Source organism: Loxodonta africana, chromosome 22 (genome assembly GCF_030014295.1).
Source record: "Loxodonta africana isolate mLoxAfr1 chromosome 22, mLoxAfr1.hap2, whole genome shotgun sequence".
In the NCBI taxonomy this organism is placed as follows: Eukaryota; Metazoa; Chordata; class Mammalia; order Proboscidea; family Elephantidae; genus Loxodonta; species Loxodonta africana.
The window spans coordinates 56,503,222-56,531,192 of NC_087363.1; the positions used below are offsets into that span (position 1 = coordinate 56,503,222).

Here is a 27,971-nt window from a genome sequence, read left to right on the forward strand (position 1 = left end):
CTATACGACAGAGTAGAACTGCCCCACATGGTTTCCTAGGCTATAATCTTTACGGGAACAGATTGCCAGTTCTTTTCTCCCACAGAACTGCTGGGTAGGTTTGAACCAAGGACCTTTCAGCGAGCAGCCAAGCATTTAATCACTGTACAGTCAGATTTCCTAAAAGACAGGAGAATAAGCTTCATGTAGACAACTAATGAGTTTCTCAAACTCATCACTTTTGACATTTTGGGCTGATGAGTTCTTTGTTGTATTGGGTTGCCCTGTGCACTGTAGGACGTATAGTAACATCCCTGTCTTCTACCCACTGATGCTAGTAGCACCTCCCAACACCAAGTTATGACAAACCAAAAATGTCTCCAAACCAAACCCACTGCCATCGAGTCGATCCCTACTCATAGCGACCCTATAGGACAGGGTAGAACTGCCCCATAGAGTTTCCAAGGAGCGCCTGGCGGATATGAACTGCCAACCTCTTGGTTACCAGCTGTAACACTTAACTACTACACCACCGGTTTCCAGACACTGGCAAATGAACCCAAGGAGGAAAACTGCCCCTGTTGAGAACCACTGCAATACACTACCCTTTGTGTTGAGGATTACTGGCTCCTGCAAAGTGGTGAGGCTGGCCAAACAGAATTTCAAGACCAAAGTCTTACAAAATTTGAGGAATAAAACAGCATATATATATATATATATATATATATATATATATATATATATATATATATATATATATATTTTAAAGTGGAGGAGGAGTCTAAAAGACAGGTAATTCACAAAAAAAAAACTTACCTGCATTTAAAAACTGTCTCATAAATCACTTACAGGTGTTCAGGAAAATGCGATGTGGAAATCTGACCTAGAACTGTTTCCTTGGGTGTAATCTTCTCTGTAGTGAGAAAGGAGGAGTGAAAAAAAACTCCTTTCTGAACCAACCGAGAGACCAACTCATTTGGTTTTACAGCAAAGTAAACACTATTGTTCAGTTTTTTAAGACTGAAATGTCTATGCATAAATGGTTAGGGCTTTGTAATTTCTGTTACTGAAATACAAAAATGAGTCTGGCATAGCCAAAGGTGGTGAGAGATTACTAACTATACAGTTTAGAGCACAAGTTGCACCCTAGAAATTCTGGAGTTTGAAGGTGAGGCCCCAAGTGTCTTGAACAGTACTTATAATACTGGTTTTTAATATTCCACTATTTGTCTATTTTGTGTTATTTTACATACAGACTATTTTTTACCTGTGTCTCAACATGTACCCCAAAGTTATATGCTAATTTTAGATTATTGATCAAATAAGGACATACTTAGAAAGTATTTTTTCCATATCTACAGACACTCAGAAGGAAGAAAAAGTAACAATTATTCAGACCAAAGCAGAATCGTTTGTACTCTAGTCCAAAGACTCTCTGAACACATGGAAAATGAACATGTCAACACTGAAACCAATAACCCTTCCAGGAAATCTGCATCTATATCTACATATGATGCAATAAAAAAGACAAACTGGAAACATTTTGGAACAAAACTTCAGTTTGCTATTAATAAAAAGACAATCTCTGGTCTCAACCCACCTGGATCAAAGGAGAATGAAGAACACCAAGGACACAAGGTAATTACGAGCCCAAGAGACAGAAAGAGCCACATAAGCCAGAGACTACATTATCCTGAGACCAGAAGAACTAGATGGTGTCCAGCTACAACCGACGACTGCCCTGACAGGGAAGACAACAGAGAACCCCTGAGGGAGCAGGAGAGCAGTGGGATGCAGACCCCAAATTCTCATAAAAAGACCAAACTTAATGGTCTGACTGAGACTAGAAGGACCCCGGTGGTCATGGCCCCCAGACCCTCTGTTGGCCCAGGACAGGAACCATTCCCGAAGCCAACTCTTCAGACATGGATTGGACTGGACAATGGGTTGGAGGGATGCTGGTGAGGAGTGAACTTCTTAGATAAGGCGGACACTTGAGACTATGCTGGCATCTCCTATCTGGAGGGGAGATGAGAGGTCAGAGGGGGTCAGAAGCTGGCAGAATGGACACGTAAAGAGAGAGTGGAGGGAAGGAGTGAGCTGTCTCATTGGGGGGGAGCAATTAGGAGTATATAGCAAGGTGTATATGAATTTTTGTGTTGAGAGACTGACTTGATTTGTAAAAACTTTCACTTAAAGCACAATAAAAATTTAAAATTAAAAAAAAAAAAATCTCTGTAGCCCCATTCTCCCTCCCCCAAAAAAGTTGTTCAAAAATAACTACTCAGTGTCATCAAATAAGAGGTGGGATTATTGAAGATGACAACTTGGAGGAAAATATGCCCAATTAGTTTATAGCAGTCTCCACATTCTATGTAAGGTGAGATGGATGGCTTTTGTGTGGCCTTTCTCACCATGGTCTTGTAACTCCCATGCAAGTGACTGGGTGAGACTATGCAAATAGGGTAATTGTGGCCCATCAAGGGAACTGGTCAGTTTTGCCATCCTGCTGGACCTGGAATGAGCAAGGAGAGGATTCCAGAGCACATCCTTTGGACAGGGATCCCTGTGTTGAGAAGCTCCAGGCATCAGGAGGAGGAGAGAGAAAACAAGGAAGGCAGTCAGGGGTGGCGGGGGGGGGGGGGGGGAAGGAGGGAGAGAGGAGATGGCAGAGAAATAGCGGTGGGAGAGATCAGCAGGGGACAGTGAGGACTGAGAAAGACAAGTGCCTTTGGACAGGAGGTTTGCTAGCGGAGTACAGCTTTGTAACACTTGCTTGAGCAGGGCAGAGGCCAAGGGCCAGGGAAAGGTCTGCCTGCAAGCACCGCTGGGAAAAGGCTGTCCTAATCGAAAAGTTTTTCCTGTGTGTTCCTGAACCTAAATTGTAGCCTGTTACTTCCCTAATAAGCCCCATAATAATGAATATTGTCTTTGATTTCTGTGTGGCCACCAAAACGAATTACTGAACCCAGCAGAGAAGTAAAGAGTGCCACGAGAAGGACGGCTGGTGTAGAGGGTGGAGGCCAAGTTTGACGGGCGCCTCGTTAAAATCAGCCTTCTCACCCCTGAAGTTACAGGAGGTAGGATGCCACCTCCATGCCATTTTGACACAGTGATAATGGTTGGTGAGTTTTTAATCTGGAAAATACTGCACAAAAAGATTACTGATTCAATAAAGACACCATTTAGCACACATTTAAAAGATGGCACATTGTTTAATAGAACTTTTATTTTCAAACACTTGGTTTATTTTTTAAGTAATATATATATATATATATTTTTTTTACCATACTGCTACCAGAATGGCCTTTAAAAAACATATCCTCTATGAATTTTAGAAAGAGACTGGGGGTAGAATGAGAAGTTGGGGTTGGTGGTTTAAGTCAATCACAAAAAGCTGAATGGCAGAAATTCTTTTTCTGAACAAGTTTATAAAGAAGGCATAGACAGTACCCTGAATTTAAAAAGGCATACAGAATGAAGTCTGATTATTTGAAGCTTCTGGTGACGATATAATTTTGTGCTGTACAATCTTTAGAACAATTATGCACACTACACTCTTGTTTCTCTACATATTCTGCAATGGGCTGGTAACATTCTCTGACGTCCTTCAGGCCTGAAATTATTTCCCTGATTTTTTTCCTAGCCTTATAAATAGATGATGCTAATATCTACACTAATATCTAATAAGGGTAATTATTAAATCTAACGAGGGCAACATCTTTGAGGAAGTGACATATTTAAGAAGTGCAAAGTATGTTTTAAAATCTGTTAAGGGTGGTAGATAAAACCAAAACACATACACATGTCTTGAAATAAAGACTGGGTAAAACAACATAAGTTTTTTCTTCAATGTAAAATGATCAAACCCAATTTGAAGAGACAGTAAAATGGTTCAGGCACACCAGCATTGTTTGATACTGTTTTTGTATTAAACAGTATCAGCAATAATTGAAAACCTGATGGAAAAACATAGTTATTATCAAAATTTTTCTAAAATTAAACCAAAGAAGAAATGTAACAACTCAATCCTTTAAGCTGCCCAAGCCTCATCATTTTTTATTATAAATGAATGTTTAAAGTGGCCCATTAATACTCAATTATCATTTAAATTTACTATCTGACATCTGCCCAGTGTACTAATAATTACAGTGCTATTAATAGTAAAAATTAATCAGACAATTCACTGTACATTTTAAGTAAAACCACCTAGTCTTTATTATAGAATTTATTCTCAATAAGTACAAAGATGAATTTTCTAAATTCCACATTTTTAAAAGAGAAAAGCTTGGTTTTGATCGAGCAAATAACATAAAGATTTTGAAGGGTCTGCTACCCAGGAGGCAATAACTGGAAGTGATGGGATTCTGTCTAAAGACAGAAAATTCAATATTGGGGGAGGAGAGTAAGAGAAATATCCATTCCTTCTAGAAATTTCATTAAAACAATTCAAAGGGGATCTTTTCATAAAAGCATAAACCATAAGAACAAAGACAACTTGGGGAACAAAACTGCAACATTCTGGAAACAGAAGGGGACCAACGTTCAATCCTTCAGTAGTGGAAAGAGCAGACAAACAAGCGGATTTTCATTACAAAATCTCAAAGGTACATGAGTTGGGAAACTCGGTAGAAGTGAAAACAATCAATTCCGATTCATAGCGACCCTACAGGACAGAGTAGAACTGCCCCATAGGGTTTCCAAGGCTGTAATCTTTAAGGAAGCAGAGTGACACATCTTTTTCTCCCTCAGGGCAGCTGGTGAGACAGCTGGTGGGTTCAAAGAGCTGACCTTTTGGTTAGCAGCGGTGCATTTTAACCATTTTGCCACCAGGGTTCCTAAAGTAGACGTGAAGGTGGGGCTAAAAATAAAAGGTTTGGTTAGGCTTGAGCAGTCAAAATCCCAAATCTCTTCCACCAACAACACAGCAGGAAGACTGCTCCTTTCTTCCATTCCCTACCCCTCTGGAGTTTTATTCTCTAAAGAAGATAAAAGCATTGAAAATGGGGGAATGTGCTAAAAATAGGAAGGGATTAAGTGACCAAAAGGAGGCCTGGTGGCACAGTGGTTAAGCATTCAGCTGCTAACCAAAAGGTTGGTGGTTCAAACCTACCAGCCTCTCCCTGGGAGAAAGATGAGGCAGTCTGCTTCTGTAAAGATTACAGCCTTGGAAACCCTATAGGACAGTTCTACTCTGTCCTGTAAGGTCACTATGAGTGAAAATCAACTTGATGGCAATGGAATATGACCAAAATTAAATGCTGAGATCCCCAGGTCCCAGAAGATAAAGAGCCAGGCAGATATCCAACTAGCAAAGGCTAGCCACAGACCTTCTAATCAGTTCTTTGGGTGTGCCTCTCTTAAAAATGAGCTTGCAGTCAAGGAGCACCAGGTAATTCTGGAGAACATCTAATATAACAGAGAACCAAAACAAATCAATAAAATGAAGGCAACTTGAAGGAAACCAGATTATGCCAGGAGAGAAAACCTCAAAAGAAACTAACACTGATATCATCAAAGAGATGTAGGTATTTCACCTATAAACAAGATGACACAATATAGGAAATTAAAAAATAACAATAAACCTCAGAAATTCAAAATACAGTAGCAGAAATTAAAAGTTTGCAATTTAAATATAAACTTAAGAAAATGTTAAGTACAGTAAAAAGGCAGAAGACAATAAGGAAAGCAATCTTAAAAACAGAAAAGCTGTACAAAAAGTCTAAAATCTAAATAACCCAAGTTAAAAAAAACAACACCACAGACATCAATAATTAAAATAAATCAAAAAACTTTCCCCAAATTAAAGGACATTAGTTTTCAATTGGAAGATCCCTAGGTGGTGTATTATGATTACAGGGTCTCTATGAGTCGGAACTGACTCAAGGGCAGTGGGTTTGGTCTAAGTGTCGCGAAAGGCCTGGCGATCTGTTTCCATTAAGGTAACAGCCAAGAAAATCTCAGGAAGCAATTCTGCTCCGTAACACACGGGATCGCCATGAGTTGGAACTGACTCAACAACAACAGTTTTCAAATTAAGTCAACAAGAGTTGTTGAGAGTGGTCAACACAGGGTTAAAATACAGACCTAAAGCAAGGCACATCATAATTTGGGGATCAAAGGGAAGACTGCACAAAATTTCAGGGATCTAAAACAGGTTACATATAAAGAGGGCTTCAGATTTCTCAATAACACTGTACGAAGAAAGCAATGCAGAACTGCCTTCAAGATTCAAAGAGACAATTATTTTCAGCCCAGCATTCCATACCCAAACTACCCGTTAAGTGGGTAGAATAAACACATGTTCAGACACTGAAAATATTTAAAAAATGTATTTACAATTATGTCTTCTCTTAGGAAGCTATTGGAGGCTGAACTCCACCAAAACAATGAAGTAAACCAAGAAAGAACACAACATGGTATCTAGGAATCTGAAGACCCAATAAGAAAGTGAACTCCGGAATATGGTGAACGGAGACCCCCAAGATAATTAAGGCAGGTCTGGAGATCAACCAGTTGAGAATACAGTAGATAAGGTGGATCCGGAAGAGATTTTTCAAAACATGAAATTGAGAGAAGACCTAATATAGCTCAATATATTTCAATGACATGCATGATGGTGCAGTGGTTAAGAGCTCACCTGCTAACCAAAAGGTCAGCAGTTCAAATTCACCAGCAGATTCTTAGAAACCTTACAGGGCAGTTCTACTCTGCCAACAGGGTCAATATGCATGCGAATCTACTCGACAGCAACAAGTTAACCCACCACAACCAAACTCACTGTCCTCTGATCAATTCCAACTCACAGTGACCTTATAGGACAGAATAGAACTGCTCCATAAACTTTCCAAGGCTGTAAATCTTTATGAAAGTAGATTTACACATCTTTCTCCTGCAGAGCAGCTGGTGGGTTCGAACTGCTAACCTTATGGTTAGCAGCCAAACGCTTTATCACTGCACCACCAGGGCTCCTTTGGTGATTTCCCTAACTCCCCTGAATTACACAACTTCCCCAGGGCAAAGTCCTAACTTATTACTCCCCTGCTCAAAAACCTTCAACAGGCGCTTCCTTAAAAAGCTAGAAATAGAACTACCATACGATCCAGCAATCCCACTCCTTGGAATATATCCTAGAGAAATAAGAGCCTTTACACGAACATATATATGCACACCCATGTTTACTGCAGCACTATTTACAACAGCAAAAAGATGGAAGCAACCATGGTGCCCACCAACGGATGAATGGATAAATAAATTATGGTATATTCACACAATGCAATACTACGCATTGATAAAGAACAGTGAGGAACCTGTGAAACATTTTATAAGATGGAGGAACCTGGAAGGCATTATGCTGAGTGAAATTAGTCAGTTGCAAAAGGACAAATATTGTAATAAGACCACTATTATAAGAACTTGAGAAACAGTTTAAACTGAGAAGAAAACATTCTTCCGTGGTTACAAGACGGGGGAGGGAGGGAGGATGGGAGAGGGATATTCACTGACTAGATAGTAGATAAGAGCTACTTTAGATGAAGGGTAAGACAACACATAATACAGGCAAGGTCAGCACAACTGGACTAAACCAAAAGCAAAGAAGTTTCCTGAATAAACTGAATGCTTCGAAGGCCAGCGTAGCAGGGGCAGGGGTTTGGGGACCATGGTTTCAGGGGACATCTCAGTCAATTGGCATAATAAAATCTATTAAGAAAATATTCTGCATCCTACTTTGAAGAGTGGCATCTGGGGTCTTAAACGCTAGCAAGCAGCCATCTAAGATGCATCAATTGGTCTCAACCTATCTGGATCAAAGGAGAATGAAGAGCACCAAGGACGCAAGGTAATTACGAGCCCAAGAGACAGAAAGAGCCACATGAACCAGCGACTACATCATCCTGAGACCAGAAGAACTAGATGGTGCCCAGCTACAACCGATGGCTGCCCTGACAGGGAACACAACAGAGAACCCCTGAGGGAGCAAGAGAGCAGTGGGATGCACACCCCCAATTCTCATAAGGCCAGACTTAATGGTCTGACTGGGACTAGAAGGACGCCGGTGGTCATGGTCCCCAGACCTTCTGTTGGCCCAGGACAGGAACCATTACCAAAGCCAACTCTTCAGACAGGGATTGCACTGGGCAATGGGTTGGAGAGGGATGCTGGTGAGGAGTGAGCTTCTTCGATCAGGTGGACACTTGAGACTATGTTGGCATCTGCTGCCTGGAGGGGCGATGACAGTGTAGATGGGGTTAAAGGGGTTAGAAGCTGGCAAAACGGACCCAAAAAGACAGTGGAGGGAGAGAGTGGGCCGCCTCATTAGGGGGAGAGTAACTGGGAGTGTGTGGCAAGGTGTACATGGGTTTTTGTGTGAGAGACTGACTTGATTTGTAAACTTTCACTTAAAGCACAATAAAAATTATTTAAAAAAAAACAAAAACCTTCGATAACTTCTAAGGTCCTTCTAAATTTAAAAATCTATGTCTCCCCATTACCTAATTAATAAACCGTAATCGGAAACCCTGGTGGCATAGTGGTTAAGTGCTACGGCTGCTAACCAAAAGGTCGGCAGTTCAAATCCACCAGGCACTCGCTGGAAACTCTATGGGGCAGTTCTACTCTGTCTTTTAGGGTTGCTATGAGTCGGAACTGTCTGGACAGCAATGGGTTTTTTAAATTTTTTTTTAGTCTGCGTAATACCACTACCAAGGCGCACTCTGATATATCCCAAATCTAGCTCCACAGCCCTGAACTTTTTCCTATTTCTCTGCTCACTGCTCCTTCTGCCTGGACTGAGCTGAAATGTCTCTTGTCCCATGGCCAGTATACCAGCTGCCATCTTCCAACTCATTACCATTTACCCTTACCTAATCAACTTGCCAGAAATCAACTCACTCTGCTCTCAAAACTCTGTGTTTGTAACTCCCTTAAAGCAACTATTATACTCTGCCCATACCATAGTCAGTAGTTCTGTGGCTTTTTTTCCTTTATAAAATCAGATTCCATGAAGCCAAAAATCAAGTACCAGAATTTCTCTTTGGAAGGGAACTGTCTTCGTCATAAAAACACTTTGATACTAATTTTGCAGAAGTAGTAGTTTCAAGGAATGTAAGCTTTTCAGCAATTTGTAGAGACCTTGGTAACAGCATTTAATTTCCCACAATTACAGCACGAGGGATTAGAAGTAATTTATTTAGATTCTTGAAGGTCAAGGTGATTTCCTGCTGACATCAATCAGTTTTAACTTTCACAATGGTTTCCAAACAACAATTTTAATACACGTGACCTGTATGATGAATTGGGAGTATTGTATAGACATATATATTCTGGTTAGAGTACACCAATGAGGTGGTGCCCCAGCTCATGGTTCCCCTTTCCCAGAAAGAGACCTAATTCACAAGCATGGGTCTGCAGTTGCTAGCTCTGTTTCCCTGCTCACTCCCTGCCCCTGCAAAAGTAAATTAATCCTGGGGTAAGCCAGATATTCCTCCCATAAATGTGAAATATGGAAAGAACCCAATACTAGAATTCATTGGAGCCAAATCACCCCTCTGTCAACAACCTAAAGAAATAGTCTAGCTACTGCTAAGGCCCATGAGGTGCCCCATCCCCATATCCTTGGCTTGTCGGTATAGTTCAACCCTTGATTCTAAGCGCTACACCTCAGTATCCTTCCAATAATTTTTTCTTTTTGTTCATTTTTGACTTAAGTGAACCAGAATCCATGCAAGCCAAAAAAAATCAAACTACTTTGATGCTTTTAAAAAGCAAAATTACTCTTCTGTGATTAAATCTTTAATGTTCTAGCTTTAGTAGGTATTTGAGCCTTGGAGGGAGGACAAAAATCCTCTTTTGGACTTTCAAATTACAACTTAAAAGTTTATCTCTTATAAATTAAAATGTTTTGAGACTAGTAGATTAATTCAAGGCTGAGTGTGTATTCCTAAATGAGAATATACAGTCTAGCAAACGGCTCAATGCCTAAAGTTCCATCAAGGTATCCTGAGAATTTGGGTAACCCTCCAGAATGTCAAAGGTCCTCTATGTTGTAATACACAGATAATGTATCATGTACCACTGCAAATGAAGTTAATTTTATTGCTATTTTCCTTTATTAGAGCTTTATCCACTGATTACAGTTAAGTGAATTTTATCTTTTTCCAACATAAATATTCTAGGTCTTCAAAATATAGGACTGTTCCTGCACCAGACGATAAAGCTTGATTTTCCTACATTAAAAATTGAATCTGAATTTATAAATATGTATTTCTATGAATTTGAAAGTTTCTAGTCTGAAGGCTATACATTCCAGCCAATCACATCTACAAAGCTATTCTCTTTTTAATAACATGTCACTTTACCTTTTAAGAATACACACAATAACTGTTTACACTCAGTGAAATTATAAATTGAGAATTAAAAGTTAACTGAAACTTTGTAATTCAGAAATAAAAACATTCAAACCGAATACCAAAAAGCAAAAGTTGATCAAAGTTTAAGGGGCTATGTGGGTGGTAACTCTTTTTCAAGTATATTATGCCTGAAAAACCTAAATTTAAGTTTTTAGAACACAAAGGGTCATTCAAGTATATCTTACTTTTTTCTGGTGACCTTTCTTCTCCCCCCACCCAAAGCTATTTATTAAATGCCAACCTCCATTTTGTATTTTACTGACTACATAAAGATACTGAGCATGTTCAAAATTAATATGCTAAATTACCCTGGGGAATAGAAATGGAGAGCCGGTCCCGTCTTTGATGAAATCTGCCATCATTCAAGGAAACCCTGGTGCTGCAATAGCTAAGTGCTACGGCTACTAACTGAAAGATCGGCAGTTCGAATCCACCAGGTGTTCCTTGGAAATTCTATGGGGCAGTTCTACTCTGTCCTATAGGGTTGCTAGAAGACGGAATTGACTAGACAGCAACAGGGTTTTTTTTTGGGGGGGGGTGGCATCATTCAAATTATTTTAAATAAAATATTCTTTTATAATAAAAACATATTTAAATATCTGGTCACATTTTTAAACTCTCTATGCCTCATCTCAATAACAAATCCAATAATTTCAAAATTACCACATTTAGAAAACTGCATTCCACTAATGCGGTTCAATAATTTTTTTGTATTGTTTACAAATTTTCAAAAAGTGAAATCTTCAAATAGGCAGAAATCAAGGGTACAAGTTTCTTCCACAAATCCTCATACTGACCTGAACAACTAAGAAAGGATACTTTCTAAATATAAAAGCAATGTATTAAAATATTTCTTAAAATCTTTTAAGTGAAACATGCCATCAATCTACTTACACTGAATACTCAATAAGTCACTCCTTCAAGAGTGAACGAACAACTCTTTTAAGCAGTCCATACTAGCTATCCAGCACATTTAATTACCTGCGCCTCCTAAACCTTCAAAGAGCTAATAATACTGTATTTATTAAATCATACTTAGCATCAATTGTAAGATTCGCCATTATTTTATGAACCACTAAGAAATTAAAATGCTGCCACCTATAATTCTAGGACACTAATGGTGATTTAAAGTCATTTCAGTTTCAAAGATATTAAAATGTAGAAAAATAAACATATGCAGATAATGCAAACTTACTAACATTTTAAAATGTCTTTTTGGGTATCATATCAAAGGGAATCTGGGGTTAAAGTTTTATTTTATGAAGTTTGTAATTCTGTCAAAATCTTAAGAAATCGCTATAATTTATAAAAATATTTTTTAAAATTCTAGGAGGCAAAATTTAAAGCAATTTCCGTTTTATTCCCATCTAATCTGACCAAGTTCTCCCTACTGCACTCTACACAGAATAACACTAGTATCACCTGACACAAAGCTTTCACTCCCCCCACCAAAATTTAAAAAACAGAAATAACAAAAATAATCATTATTCCTTGATTCCCTTCTATACATGATTAGTCCTGGGCTCAAAGCACATGCTGATTAAAGAAGCACCTGCAAAACTATTACCCTCTTAAGGAACTACAGGCAGTCCCCAGGTTACCATCAACAACTGTTCCTGTGTCCTTAGGTCGCATCTGTAGGTAAGTCGGAACAAGTGCCTATTTATTTAGCCTAACTTTAGCGCAAGATGGTTAACCCACTCAACTGCTAACAGAAAGGTTGGTGACTTGAAATCACCAGCAGCTCCTCGGAAAAAAGATACGGCGATCTTCTCCCCCTGCCCCCCACCGCAAGATTTATAGCCTGGGAAAGCCTATGGGGTCGCTGTGAGTCTGCACTGACTCGATGGCAGTGGGTTAGCGCAGGAAAAGGCTCCAAGACTTTTCACTGATTTAAAAGCCGCACGTGCAGCAAGTGAAGGTGATCGTGATGATGACTTTGCTTCAAGCAGAGCTGGTGCAATCAGTTCAAAGTGAGGGCAAATCTACATAACATTCAAGGGCACGCGCCAAGCTGTCCCCAGGTCAGATGTCGGGAACCTGGAGACTGTAGAGTTATAAAAGTTTCCTCAGTCCTAATTTTTAAACTGAACTTAACACACTTGGCACAGGCAAATGCTGATAAAAGCAGTGGGCGACATATTAAACAAAATAATATTAAATAGAGGAGGCAGAGCCAAGATGGCAGAGTAGTCAGATGCTTCCTGTGGTCCCTCTTACAACAAAGACGCGAAAAAACAAGTGAATCGATTACATATGACAATCCAGGAGCCCTGAACATCAAAGGCAAAGCTGAGGAATCGGACTGAACGGTAGAGGGAAGGAGAGACAGTTCAGAAGCAGTGAGAAGCTGACAGACCTGACCTGATGGGAACCCGCACCCCACAAGCCACATCCCCTGGTGCGAGCACAGTGAGGCAAGCAGTGGCATTCAGGACACGTTTTCCACATCGGGACAGACAGAGCACGGAGAGCCCACTCACACCTCCAGAATCAATGAAAAGTGGCACTCAATCGGCAAAAGATAAGTACTTGTGCCTAACCTACCACGTGGATCAAAGAATACCCCTTTGGGGAAAAACCTCTCTCCTATTTACCTGCCCCCTTCCCGCTCTGCACTGGGTCAGAACTGGCTTCAAAGACTGCTGCAACCCCTGGGCCGAAAGTAGGACCCGTCATGCACCGTGAGCTATTCTCCAAGCCTTGGAGAGGGAATAAATTAACAAACAGGAAAAAATAGCCCGCCGGCGCCCCGAAGCTGACAACTCAGGGCAGAAACAGCTCCTTTGCCTGGGCACAGGCGTAAGAGGTCCAGGGACTTTGAATACCTTTCACCCTTAAATAGGCAAGTGTGGGCCCATCACAACGGCGTAGGCCCTCATTAGCGCAGTACAACAGGGTATATACCTGAAGTCTAACCTCAACCGTATCAGTTATATGGTGGAGTGGTAGGTTCATGATATTTGACACCACTCTGCCTATGAAGCAGGGTCCTCACCTACCCACATCATCGGAGCCTCAGGACTGGTGGTTCCACTCACGCCACCTAGTCACCGGAGACAGGGGTCCAAGAATAAGTACACTTAAAATGTTTCCTTCACAAAACTCAACATATAAGTTTTCAAGAATACATCTACATAAAGTAATCCACATCTGAATTTACTTAGTAAATACAAAGAGAGATGAACTCATTGCACAAATCTTTAGTTACTCTATGGTTTTCAAGGAACACTGATACAAGACACATATGGATATAATGATCAAAAAGAAATAATATTTACATTAAGATATCCGTAACACAGAATAAAAAATGATAAAATGAATTTAGAGAGATACTATTTTCTTTGAAAATCTGCGAAGGCTTAGATAAGAACTAAGTTGACACTTAAAGGATAGACAGAAATCTGTAAATACAGAAACTGAAAGGGAAAAGAGAAAGCAAACATACCTCACTCGGAATATTTACACGCAGCAAACAAGCTAAGGATTCTGATACCAACTAATAAAGTTAAAAAAAAAAAATTCTTTGCAGAACAGAATTTCAAATTCTCATGGAATCCAGACTTTCTGGAGTCAGGGTAGCTGGATGATCCCCCAAAACTCCTGCCCTGAGATAATCTTTAAACCTTAAACCAAAAATATCCTCTGATGCTTTCTTAAAACCAATCAAGAGTTTAGCTTAACTAGTAAAGAATGTCTGCCTTGAGCACTGTGGTCTTTAGGATCTATGTTGTTCTTAGGTGCCGTCAAGTTGGTTCTGACTCAGTGATAGAATGAAACACTGCCCGGTCCTGCACCATCCTCGCCATCCTCACAATCACTGTTACGTTTGAGCCCACTGTTGCAGCCTCTGCATCAGTCCATCTCACCGAAGGTCGTCCTCTCTTTTGCTGACCCTCTACTTTACCAATGATGTCCTTCTCCAGGGGCTGGTCCCTCCTGATGACATACATGTTCAAAGTACAAGAGGCAAAGTATGCAAAAAGCTATGGCAGAACACACGACCAATGCATATCAGAAAAACGGCATTTTCTATGGAAAAAAAGGGTTTTATTAGGTTAGTATGTATTATGAATGGCGTTGTCTGGGCAGTCCTAAAAGACAAGCTGTAGTTATCCCATGAGGAAGAACTTCTGAGGCAATGCATGGCAAGATGCTATTAGGATGTAACACCAGCAAAATAGAGTACTAGTTCAGTGGACTGCAAGTAATTTGGGAAAGTTAGGGGCAGTAACAGGAGACAAGTCTGGAAAGTTAAAAAGCCCCCAGATCACGAAAGCATGTTAAATAAGACAGTATTTGTTTCACCAATAGGAGAAAAGTTTAAGAAGGAATGAATGGTATTAACTCCTAATGCTGTACAAAGAGACTTCAAAGGGAACAATTAGAATGGTCATTCATAGTCTGCCCAGGAATGTTTTGGTCTACACCCATACAGCTTACTGCCTGTACCAGATTTAACAAAGTGTTATTAATAGCTGCATTAAAATATACTGGTATATTAATAGTTGTATTTCTAACTTTTACCATGGTCTTGTCATGTTGTGTGAGATGTATGTATGATGAAGAGTCCTCACTTTAATGTGCAGTTACATCTGAAAGATGACAGAACCAACCAATCTCTTTCTTGTCCTTTCCAGACACAATGTATCCAACCCTTCCCCTTTCAAGGACAGCAAGCAGGGGTATTGCCAGCGGCCAGAGTAGCTAGCTCCTTTGGGTCCTGACTGGAGGTGAGAGAAGTGGTCAGTGTTACTGCCACTAATGGCCCATTAGCATATTAGCCAGTTGTGTGGTGGTCTGTGACTTGGTCTGTGAGATACACATAACTGCCAGCTTTCTGGTGGGCAGAACTGACAGGAAATTATGTTAGGTGTATGTGGAGTCGCTAATGAAAACACAACTAATCCATCAACAAAGTGAGGAATCAAAGGTTCTCTTTCCCATATACATATATACACACACACACACACACACACACACACACAGGACTGGTACAGTGAAGGCAGCTAACAGAGATCATATTTGATTAGATAAAAGGCAAAACATCTGGGACTTTTCTCTTTACTGAAAAGCAGGAAAGATGGCATTTACAATTAATGGGCTATGAATTTTCAACTAGTATTTATTTCTCGAATTAGACTTTTCTAAATTTCTCAAGTAGAATTTTGAAAAGTAAAACTACAGACCCTATTAAAGACCTGAATGACTTTATTACACTTGCTATTTTTTTATTTCAAAAGTCACAGAACAAATGAAGTATAAGATACTTTCTAAAACCTAAGTATGCTTTTTCCTATTAAAAAAAGGATTGCTCAACCTCAGCAATACTGGCATCTTGGACCAGATAATAGTTGTCCTGTACATTACAGGATGTTTAAAAGCATCCCTGATCTCTACTCACTAGATGCCAGTAGCATTCCCCAATTTTAACAACCAAAAATGACTCCAGGCTTTGTCACCCCTAGTTGAGAATCACTGCATCTTTGGGTATTGAAAAGGATACTCATCTAAGTACTGAATAGAAAAGTGATAAAGAATATTACAGAATTATGTGAATTTTCCAGAAAAATCTTACATCTCAAACATCTTCAATTAACTGCCAACAAATCTGGCAATTATCTTCGAATTTGCTGCTAAGTCTTATTAACTTAAGTAGACTTCATAGGTCAAATTAAATATTTTATTTACACTTAAATAAAAAATTTATCCACAACTAATTTTAAGATAGTAGAGAGCAATCTTAAGATATGCCATTTTTCTGTGTGTAGTATTTTCATTCCTTCAAGCTTAAGAGGACTTTATGACATTTCTGAGATCTCAGAGAGGTCCCAGTTTTCAGTCAACCTAAGAGCAGAATACAGATTCTTTGTTCACATCTTAACTGGCTTGCTTTAGCTTATTGCCAAATAGGCCAGGACTTATTTAAAAAAGGATTTTTTTTATTTAAAAAAGGAGCCCTGGTGGCGCGGTGGTTTCAAACACTCAACTGCTAACCAAAATGTCTGCGGTTCAAACCCACCATCTGCTCCACGGGAGAAAGATGTGACAGCCTGCTTCCTTAAAGATTAAACAGCCTTGAAAACCCCATGAGGCAGTTCCACACGGTCCTATAGGGTCACAATGAACCAGAATCAACTCAACAGCAATGGGTTTGCGTTTCTTTGGGTGAGGTCATGTATTTTTAAAAATTTTTTCTACAAGGACAGAATTTCAAGTCCTGTCATAAACACAAACAAATTTAAATATGTTACTCATAATTTGGAGTGAAGGCTACAGAGCTAGTATATACAACTATTTGTCTTTGGAATATAATTGAAAAGATGAATATATGCCAAAATAACATTTCAATCTACCAAGCATTGGGAAGACTATCCTTTGCTATGTGATCATGTCCATCCTTTTTAAACAACTTGCAATATAAGACTGTCTTAAACTCAGATTATTCCTAGCAAAAGTATAATTTATTAAAAAGTAACATTATCAGGCTATTTTTTTGTTTTTATCAATAAAAACCAAACCAAACCCAGTGCCGTCGAGTCGATTCCGACTTATAGTGACCCTATAGGACAGAGTAGAGCTGCCCTATAGAGTTTCCAAGGAGCGGCTGGTGGATTCAAACTGCCGACCCTTTGGTTAGCAGCCGTAGCACTTAACCACTATGCCACCAGGGTTTCCATCAATAAAAAAATAGTGAAAAAAAAAAAAATTTCAAAAAAGGAACAACTCATAGGTTGATGAGTAAAGGACAGAAAACTACAAACGGCAATTAACAAATGATAAGATGCCAGCACAAAATTAAAGAAAGCAAACTAAAATGAGATGCCATTTGCACCCATGAGAATTTCAGATTTAAAAGTCTAATAATGTTCAGTGCTTACATGGATTAGCGATAGGTATCATACACTGTCAGCAGAAACGTAAACTGAAAAGGCTTTTTTGGCAGGCCAGCTGGCAATCTCTGTCAAAAATAACAATATACGTATCTTCACTCCTTAATTCCCATTGTCCTGTCTGTGCCAGAGCAAATACATCACTTAAGCATTGTTCCTAATTGTTTTTAACTGTCAACAGCCTAAATGACCAACCAAGAAGGTAGGTATACCTTATGGTACCTTCTTACAGTACCTTGTGCTACACTCAACATGCAGCCCATAAAAACAAAGATGGCAAATAGATCAAAAAGGCAAACTGCAGAAGTTTGATACAACGTGTACTTTAAAAAAAAGGATTAACATATATACACTTTTATATGTGTAGAAAAATTTTGTAAGAATATACAAGCAGGTAGAATAGCAGTTTCTCCCCGCCAAGAGCACTTTCATAATAAAAAACTCATCCATAAAAAAGAGGCAGAATTTTCTAAAGTAGTATTAATTTCAGTAATCTCTGTACATAGGAACTTTTTCATGTTATGAGCACAATATTTAAACTATGTGATCCATTACACTCAAAATGCAGTTATTGTCCCCGAAGAACTCCTTAACTAAAATGGAGAAAAAGAAAAGGCATGTATATGATATTCTCCATATTTAAGAACCTTAAAACTATGACAAAAAAAAAAAAAAAAAACTACATTCTACAGCAACTAGGAAAACTTGGTAGTGTAGTGGTTAAGTGCTACGGCTGCTAACAAAAAAAACCTGTGACGCAATTCTACCCTGTCCTACAGGGTCGCTACGAGTTGGAATTAACTCAGCGGCAATGGGTTTGGTTTTTTTGTTTTTGTTTGTTTGTTTACAGCAACTAGGATAGCAAAACCAAAGGCCATAGAAAATATTTACAAGAAAGCTAGGTGACAAGGTAACAAAACATCCCCTCCATGCACTTTCTAATATGAACAGCTGGAGCAAGATAAGAGAGACATCAGTATCTCTGTGGGAAGAGGACAAGTTGGCTTGCAAGGGCCCTGTGAACAGGAAAACCTCGAATTCACCACCAGTACTGACTGGGGGGGGGGGGTGGGGAGAGGGGGAAACTAGGCCACATCTACCCACATCGCTTCTTACAGAAACACTCTTGTGTGCAAAGGTCTTAGAAAAAGTGAACCAGTCTCCAAGCACTCAAAGAACCACTCTATTTTTGGCCACAATCTCAAAAAGCCTCCTAAGAATAACTGCAGACAACAACGTCCCTAAAAGAAGATGGGAATAAAACAGTCTCCAAAAATATTAAATTCACTTTAGCAATTCTGAATATAAATGCTCTATGTATCTATTAGTATACTGCCAAAAAGCTACCTCAGCCTTACTCCCAGAGATAAACCAAAAAAAAAAAAAAAAATCCATTGCCATCGAGTCCATTCCGAATCAAGCGACCATACAGGACACAGTAAACCGCCCTGTAGGGTTTCCAAGGCTGTAATCTTTAGCAAGCAGACCACCACACCTTTCTCCTGCAGAGTAGCTGGCAGATTTCAGTTGGCAGCCAATCAATTAACCACTGCACCATCAGGGCTCCTTCAGATATACAACAGTGCAAAACTTATAAATGCACTCGTATGAAGAGATCTATCATATCCCTTAAATTTCAAATACCTCTACAGTATGTATTTCCGCCAGTTCCATCATCTGTAAAATGGGAGTATCACCATCTACCTCCCAAGGTCGTTATGAGTGTAAGATTTTTGGTTGACAGTGAATAACAAATCTAAGATGCAAATACTAAGGAGATAGCTAGGCTCCAGCTAAAATATACACATCAGTCTCACTGCCCGTATGGTTCAAATTTATGTCACTGCAAAATTACAATTACTGAAAGTTTTTACCCTTTGAGGTCACAAAATTAGAAAAGTTAAGGGTACATCAGTCATCTATCTTACTGACCCTTCTGGTAAATATATAACAAAGCTTTTCTTAAATCGCAACCCACAACCAACCCCTTCCCCAACTAAGCGACACAGTACAGTGCAGTGAACTGCTATTATATGACCCTTAGCTCTAACCATGGTCATTATAAAAAATAATTCCCACAAAATGACTGGGTAAGACTACACAAATAAGTGCTTACAGCCCACCAAGGGGACTGGACAGTTAAGCCATCCCACTAGGCTTAAAGGAAGCCAATCCCAGAGTAAGGAGGGACCTCACTACCAGGAAGAAGAGGAGCCAGAAATGGAGCAAGTCCTTTGGGGCTGGGGTCCCTGCAGTGAGAACCTCCCAGACCCAGAAGACAGAGACAGATGTAACACTGGTGATGGCTTGAGAAGCAACAGAGCCAGACCAGCGCTAGACAACATGATGGGCTTCCTGGCCCACAGAGCCAGGCAGCTACAGTGGGTTGACTGAGCACCTTCAGGCAGAAGGCTTCCTGGTGGGGTGACGTGCCTCCAAGCACTTATCGGTGGAGAAAAGATCTTTGTAACACTTGCCTGAGCAGGGCCAAGGACCAGAGCTAAGTCTGCCTGTGAGTATGGCCAAGAAGCTGTCCTGATCAAAGAACTGTATCCTGAGTAGTTCCTGTTACTTCCAAGTTGATCCTGAACCTGAGTTACAGCCTGTTACTTCCCTAATAGACCCCCATAATCCTGAGTATGGTCCGTGAGTTCTGCATGGCTATTGAAACAAATTACTGAACCCAGAGCGAAGCAGAGAGTGCAGTGAGAGGGACGGATAGCATCAGGATTGGTAAAATGTTTGGAGAGTGTAGGATGTCTGACTTCCACCTCATAGGAATCAGCTTTGAGCTTATGTTGATTATCTTCTCCCCTCATGAAGTTAGAGGACCTTTGACACATCATTTTTATACACAGCTTAGAAGGTCACACTGTGTTGGGCCACAACAAAAGGAAGGCCGGACAGGTACGTGAGGTCAGGTTTAGGTAAGCAGCATGAAGGTCTCAGATATTACAGAAATAATAGTGATAAGCTACACTCCCATCAAAATGCATAGCTTCAAATTCTAATGGAAGTTTTGAAAGAATTCTGAAACCGCTACAGTAAAGGGGAAAGATGTGAAAAGGCAACTGAACAAAGGACACAAGCTATAAAGTACAGGTTATGAGAGGCTCTAAAATTAGACGCCTGAGTCTAAATCTAAATTTCATCACTCACCAACTGCACAACCTTGAGCTACTTAAGTTCGGTATGCCTCAGTATCCTTATTTTTAAAAGAGAGAGATACATATTTCAGAAGGTACTTGTAAATTAAATTTTGCTATGCATTTGAACATCTGATAGTGTCTGGTACAAAACAGATGTTCACTAAATGTTTGCCTCTTAGATTAGGGTCATGATCTTATGGGACAATCCAGTCAATGGGCATAACATAGATCTTGAAATTTATGTGCTACCTTCTAGTATGGTGAGCAGTGGCTGGGATCTTAAAAGCTTGTAAGAAGCCATCTGCAGTATAAACTAGTGGTCTCTATTTGTCTGGAACAAAAGAGAAAGAAGGAAACCTAAGAATCAGAGAAGGAACTGGACTATAGGACAAACTGTATTCATAAACCACTACCTCCTCTACCTTGAGGCAAGAAGAACTAGATGCTGCCCAGCTACCACTACTGAATGTTCTGATCAGGGACACAACAGATGGATCCATATAGAAAGGGAGAAAAATGTAGAACAGAGCTTCAAATTCTTAAAGAATCCAGACTTTCTGGACCTACTGAGGCTGGAGGAGTCCCAAGACTACTGCCCTAAGTTATTCTTCAAACCTTCAATCAAAACTATTCCCTTAAGTCACCTTTAAACTAAGTAGCAGTTTAGCTCAAAAAGCAAAGATTGTCACTCTTGAATTTTTTTTTTTTAAATATAAAATCACATGGACAAGAGCTATTTTAAAGCACAGGCAAGAAGTTTGGCGGGGTGAGGGCAGGGAGTTTAAGTCAATCAGAGTGAAACAACTAGAACAGAATTAATGGGGATGTTGACACAATGTGAAGAATGTAACCAAAGATACTGATTGTGTCCAAGCTGAAGTAAAGTTCTGACAAAGCAAAATGATTGACTAGCTTATCAGCCATGAGTATATCAAGAAACTTGATGAAGCTTAGGCAAGTACTGGGCCTGGACAGAAATCACTATAACCAGTCAACGTTTTCATTCTTAAAACTTCATTTCGGTGAGGTCTAAGATTTTAGGTACCAAAGTTGGCATTAAGTAAATGTTTTTTTTAATAACCTATGAGTGACTGGAGTACCAGAACAGGGAGGGATAAGAGAAAATTGTTGAAGATTTATTGGCAGAAAACTTCCTTAATATCGTGAAAGTTGAGAAGATATCTATCCGAGATGCTCATCGACTCCACATAAAGTAGATCTGAAAAGAAAGTCACCAAAACATATTATAATCAAACCTGCCAAAACCAAAGATAAAGAGAGAATTATAAGAGCAGCAAGAGATAAACGAAAAGTCACCTACAAAGGAGAGCCGATAAGAATAAGCTCGGACTACTCAGCAGAAACCATGCAGGCAAGAAGGCAATGGGATGACATATCTAAAAAACTGAAGGAAAAAAATTGCCTGCCAAGAATCATATATCCACCAAAACTTTATCTTAAATATGAAAGTGAAATAAAGACATTCCCAGATAAATACAAGTTGAGGGAATTCGTAAAACCAAACCAAAACTACAAGAAATACTAAAGGGAGTTCTTTGGTTAGAAAATCAATAATACCAGGTATCAACCCAAGACTAGAACACTGGGTGGAGAAATTAGAAGTCACCCCAGACAGGGAAATCCAAAAAAACAGAGCAAGAATAATAATAATAAAAAGCTCAAAACAGGTAACAGTGATATTACTATATAAAAGAAGACAACATTAAAATAATAAAGAGGGACTATGAAATATAATCATACACCTTCCATATGGAGAGGAAGATACAGCAATACAAAGAAATAAAAGCTAGGTTTAAATTTAGAAAAATAGGGGTAAATAACAAGGTAACCACAAAGGAGACAAACCATCCTACTCATCAAAATAAAACACAAGAAAAAAATAGAGACTCGGTAAAAACAAAATCAACAACAACAAATATGAGGAAAGGACAATACATGATCAACTCAGCACATAAAATTAACTGGGAAATGAAACTGTCAACAACACACAAAAAAAGACATCAAAATGACAGCACTAAATTCATACCTATCCATAATTACCCTGAATGTAAATGGACTAAATGCACCAATAAAGAGACAGAGAGTGGCAGAATGGATTAAAAAACAAGACCCGTCTATATGCTGCCTACAAGAGACACACCTTAGACTCAGAGATACAAACTAAAACTCAAAGGATGGAAAAAAATATATAAAGCAAACAACAATCAAAAAAGCGCAGGAGTGGCAATATTAATTTCTGACAAAATAGACTTTAAAGTTAAATCCATCAGAAAGGATATGGAAGGACACTATCTATTGATTAAAGGGACAATACACCAAGAAGATATAGCCATATTAAATATGTATGCACCCAATGACAGGACTGCAAGACACATAAAACAAACTCTATCAGCATTGAAAAGTGAGATAGACAGCTCCACGATAATAGTAGGAGACTTCAACACACCACTTTCAGTGAAGGACAAGACATCCAGAAAGAAGTTCAATAAAGACACAGAAGATCTAAATGCCACAATCAACCAACTTGACCTCGTAGACACATACATAACACTCCACCCAACAGCAACCAAGAATACTTTCTTTTCTAGTGCACAAGGAACATTCGCTAGAATAGACCACATAATTAGGTCATAAAGCAAACCTTAACAGAATCCACAACGCTGAAATATTACAAAGCATCTTCTCTAACCATAAAACCGTAAAGTGGAAATCAATAACGGGAAAAGAAATCAAACAGCTGGAAACTGAACAATACCCTCCTCAAAAAAGACTGGATTATAGAAGACATTAAGGATGGAATAAAGAAATTCAGAAAATCCAATGAGAATGAAAACACTTCCTATGAGAACCTTTGGGACACAGCAAAAGCGGTGCTCAGAGGCCAATTTATATCAATCAATGCACACATACAAAAAGAAGGGCCAAAATCAAAGAATTATCCCTACAACTTGAACAAACAGAAAGAGAACAACAAATGACACCCACAGGCACCAGAAGAAAACAAACAATAAAAATTAGAGCTAAATTAAATGAAACAGAAAACAGAAAAACAACTGAAAGAATTAACAAGACCAAAAGCTGCTTTTTTAAAAAAAAAAAAATCAACAAAATTGATAAATCACTGGCCAAACTGACAAAAGAAAAACAGGAGAGGAAGCAAATAACCCGAATAAGAAATGAGAGGGGCGATACTACAACAGACCCAACTGACATTAAAAGAATCGTATCAGATTACTATGAAAAATTGTACTCTAACAAATTTGAAAACCTAGAAGAAATGGATGAATTCCTAGAAACACACTACCTACCTAAACTAACACAAACAGAGGTAGAACAACTAAATAGACCCATAACAAAAAAAGAGATTGAAGAGGTAATCAAAAAACTCCCAACAAATAAAAGCCCTGGTCGGGAAGGCTTCACTGCAGAGTTCTACCAAACTTTCAGAGAAGAGTTAACACCACTACTACTAAAGGTATTTCAGAGCATAGAACAGGACCAAATACTACCAAAAAACTCATTCTATGAAGCCACCATATCCCTGATACCAAAACCAGGTAAAGACACCACAAGAAAAGAAAATTATAGACCTATATCCCTCATGAACGTAGATGCAAAATTCCTCAACAAAATTCTAGCCAACAGGATTCAACAACATTATCAAAAAAATAATTCACCATGACCAAGTGGGATTCATACCAGGTATGCAGGGATGGTTCAACATTAGAAAAACAATTAACATAATCCACCACATAAATAAAAGAATCACATGATTTTATCAATTGATGTAGAAAAGGCATTTGACAAAGTTCAACACCCATTCATGATAAAAACTCTCAGCAAAATAGAAATAGAAGGAAAATTCCTTAACACAATAAAGGGCATTCATACAAAGCCAACAGCCAGCATCACCCTAAATGGAGAGAACCTGAAAGCATTCCCAATGAGACCGGGAACCAGACAAAGATGCCCTTATTCAACATTGTGTTGGAGGTCCTATCCAGAGCAATTAGGCTAGATAAAAAAATAAAGGGCATCCGGATTGGCAAGGAAGGAGTAAATGTATCTCTATTTACAGATGACATGATCTTATACACAGAAAACCCTAAGGAATCTTCCAGAAAACTACTGACTAATAGAAGAGTTCAGCAGAGTATCCGGACACAAGATAAACATACAAAAATCAGTTGGATTCCTCTACACCAACAAAAAGAACATCAAAGAGGAAATCACCAAATCAATACCATTTACAATAGCCCCCAAGATGATAAAATACTTAGGAATAAATCTTACCAGAGATGTAAAAGACTTATACAAAGAAAACTACAGTACACTTCCACAAGAAACCAAAAGAGACTTACATAAGTGGAAAAACATACTTTGCTCATGGATAGGAAAACTTAACATTATTAAAATGTCTGTTCTACCAAAAACAATCTATACATTTAATGCAATTCTAATCCAAATCCCAACCACATTCTTTAATGAGATGGAGAAACAAATCACCAACTTCATATCGAAGGGAAAGAGGCCCCAGATATATAAGGCATTACTGAAACAGAAGAAAAAAGTGGGAGGCCTTACTTTCACTGATTTTAGCACCTACTATACCACCACAGTAGTCAAAACAGCCTGGTACTGGTACAACAACAGACACACAGACCAATGGAACAGAATTGAGAATCCAGACATAAATCCAACCACATATGACCAGTTGATATTTGACAAAGGCCCCAAAACAGTTAAATGGGGGAAAAGACAGTCTTTTTAACAAACGGTGCTGGCATAACTGGATATCTATCTGCAAAAAAATGAAACAAGACCCATACCTCACTCCATGCACAAAAACGAGCTCAAAATGGATCAAAGACCTAAATATAAAATCTAAAACGATAAAGATCTTGAAAGAAAAAATAGGGACAACGTTAGGAGCCCTAATGCATGGCATAAACAGTACACAAAACATTATTAAGAATGCAGAAAAAAAAACTAGGTAACTGGGAGCTCCTAAAAATCAAATACTATGCTCATCCAAAGACTTCACCAAAAGAGTAAGATGACTTACCTACAGACTGGGAAAAAGTTTTTAGCTATGACATTTCTGACCAGTGCCTGATCTCTAAAATCTACATGATACTGCAAAAACTCAACTGCAAAAAAATAAATAATCCAATTAAAAAATGGGCAAAAGATATGAACAGACACTTCACTAAAGAAGACATTCAGGTAGCTAACAGATGCATGAGGAAATGTTCTCGATCATTAGCCATTAGAGAAATGCAGATCAAAGCTACAATGAGATTTCATCTCACTCCAACAAGCCTCGCATTAATCCAAAAAACACAAAATAATAAATGTTGGAGAGGCTGTGGAGAGACTGGAACACTTACACACTGCTGGTGGGAATGTCAAATGGTACAACCACTTTGGAAATCAATTTGGCACTTCCTTAAAAAGCTAGAAATAGAACTACCATACAATCCAGCAATCCCACTCCTTGGAATATATCCTAAAGAAATAAGAGCCTTTACAAGAACACATATATGCACACCCATGTTTACTGCAGTACTGTTTACAATACCAAAAAGATTGAAGCAACCAAGGTGCCCACCAACGGATGAATGGATAAATAAATTATGGTATATTCACACAATGGAATACTACACATCTATAAAGAAAAGTGAGGAATCTGTGAAACATTTTATAATATGGAGGAACCTGGAAGACATTATGCTGAGTGAAATTAGTCAGCTGCAGAAGGACAAATATTGTACAAGACCACTACTACAAGAACTTGAGAAATAGTTTAAACAGAAGGAAACATTCTTTTGTGGTTACAAGAGGGGGGAGGGAAAGAGGGTAGGAGAGGGGTATTCACTAATTAGACAGTAGATAAGAACTACTTTAGGTGAAGGGAAAGACAGCACACAATACAGGGGAGGTCAGCACAACTGGACTAAACCAAAAGCAAAGAAGTTTCCTGAATAAACTGAATGCTTCAAAGGCCAGAGTATAGCAGAGGCAGGGGTTTGGGGACCATGGTTTCAGGGGACATCTCAGTCAATTGGCATAATCTATTAAGAAAACTTTCTGCATCCCACTTTGAAGAGTGATTTCTGGGGTCTTAAATGCTAGCAAGCAGCCATCTAACATGCATCAACTGGTCTCAACCTGCCTGGATCAAAGCAGAATGAAGAGCACCAAGGACACAAGGTAATTACGAGCCCAAGAGACAGAAAGGGCCACATGAACCAGAGACTACATCATCCTGAGACCAGAAGAACTAGATGGTGTCCAGCTACAACCAATGGCTGCCCTGACAGGGAACACAACAGAGAACCCCTGAGGGAGCAGGAGAGCAGTGGGATACAGACCCCAAATTCTCATAAAAAGACTAGACTTAATGGTCTGACTGAGACTAGAAGGACCTCAGTGGTCATGGCCCCCAGACCCTCTGTTGGCCCAGGACAGGAACCATTCCCGAAGCCAACTCTTCAGACATGGATTGGACTGGACAATGGGTTGGAGGGATGCTGGTGAGGAGTGAACTTCTTAGATCAGGCAGACACTTGAGACTATGCTGGCATCTCCTGCCTGGAGGGGTGATGAGAGGGTGGAGGGGGCTAGAAGCTGGTGAAATGGACATGAAAAGAGAGAGTGGAGGGACAAAGAGGACTGTCTCATTAGGGGGAGAGTAACTGGGAGTATGTAGCAAGGTGTACATGCGTTTTTGTGTGAGAGACTGACTTGATTTGTAAGTTTTCACTTAGTGCACAATTAAAAAAAAAAAAAGAATGCAGTGACAGGGGTCTTAAACGCCAGCAAGTGGCCATCTAAGATGCATCAATTGGTCTCAACCCACCTGGAGCAAAGGAGAATCAAGAACTCCAAGGACACAAAGTAATTATGACCCCAAGAGGGAGAAAAGGCCACATAAAGCAGAGCCTACATTAGCTTGAGATCAGAAGAACTAGAATGGTGCCCGGGCACAACCGATGACTGTCCTGACAGGGAACACTGCAAAGAACCCCTGAGGGAGCAGGAGAGCAGTGGGATGCAGACCCCAAATTCTTGTAAAAAGACCAGACTTAATGGTCTGAGACTAGAATGACCCCGGAGGTCATGGTCCCCAGACCTTCTGTTAGCCCAAAACAGGAACCATTCCCAAAGCCAACTCTTCGGACAGGGACTGGACTGGACTGGACTATGGGATAGACAGTGATACTGGTAAAGAATGAGCTTCTTGGATCCAGTAGACTCATGAGATTATGTTGGCATCTCCTGTATGAAGTGGAAATGAGAGGGTAAAGGGGGTCAGAAGCTGGCTAAATGGACACGAAAAGAGAGTGAAGGGAAGGAGTGTGCTGTCCTATTAGGGGGAGAGCAATTAGGAGTGTATAGCAAGGTGTTTATAAATTTTTGTATGAGAGTTCGACTTGATTGGTAAACTTTCACTTAAAGCACAATAAAAATAAAAAAAAAAGAATACAGTGCCAAAAAAAAAAAAGCCAGACTTAATG

The 27,971-nt window shown here is 39.3% G+C and overlaps 1 protein-coding gene and 1 long non-coding RNA gene across 7 annotated transcripts in view; both read right to left on the reverse strand.

Moving 5' to 3' along the window:
- LOC135228497 (uncharacterized) overlaps nucleotides 1-27,952 on the reverse strand; it is a 40,119-nt gene extending 12,167 nt beyond the window's left edge. The window contains exon 1 of the long non-coding RNA XR_010319066.1: nucleotides 796-27,952. This is a non-coding gene — a long non-coding RNA (uncharacterized LOC135228497). The remainder of the gene's footprint in view (nucleotides 1-795) is intronic.
- The window catches only part of PPP4R2 (protein phosphatase 4 regulatory subunit 2), a 78,027-nt gene that overhangs the window by 34,975 nt on the left and 15,081 nt on the right, over nucleotides 1-27,971 (reverse strand). The gene's annotated exons all lie outside the window — the stretch shown is intronic.